The sequence below is a fragment of the Littorina saxatilis genome, linkage group LG4, assembly GCF_037325665.1.
Source record: "Littorina saxatilis isolate snail1 linkage group LG4, US_GU_Lsax_2.0, whole genome shotgun sequence".
Lineage (NCBI taxonomy): Eukaryota > Metazoa > Mollusca > Gastropoda > Littorinimorpha > Littorinidae > Littorina > Littorina saxatilis.
Window position 1 is genome coordinate 38,562,200 of NC_090248.1, and position 382 is coordinate 38,562,581.

Here is a 382-nt window from a genome sequence, read left to right on the forward strand (position 1 = left end):
TGAGCCGAGCGGCTGGTCAGTCCAGCTGAGCCACACATGTGGGGGCGATCGAGGTCACTGGACCCAGTCATATTACGTCGGTGTGGGTACTTATAACACCCTATTATGAACTTTCCTCGCCAGTCAGTTAATACTCGGTTTTTAGTTTTATGACTGTGACACTTTTTTTCTCCTGATTTACGATCCCTGTCGGCTAAGGAGGCTCTTATTTACAAATGAATAAATAAATAACTAAATCCAATCCCACCCAACCCCGGAAATCTTTTTTTCCTCTTCAAATTTGTGTATTTTCTTGTGATTCGTTTCGCTTGATTTTGAGTTAAGCTTTTGCAGGTATGCGAACAGTTCCGATCCTACTTTTTATTCAAGGGTCAAAGTGGAA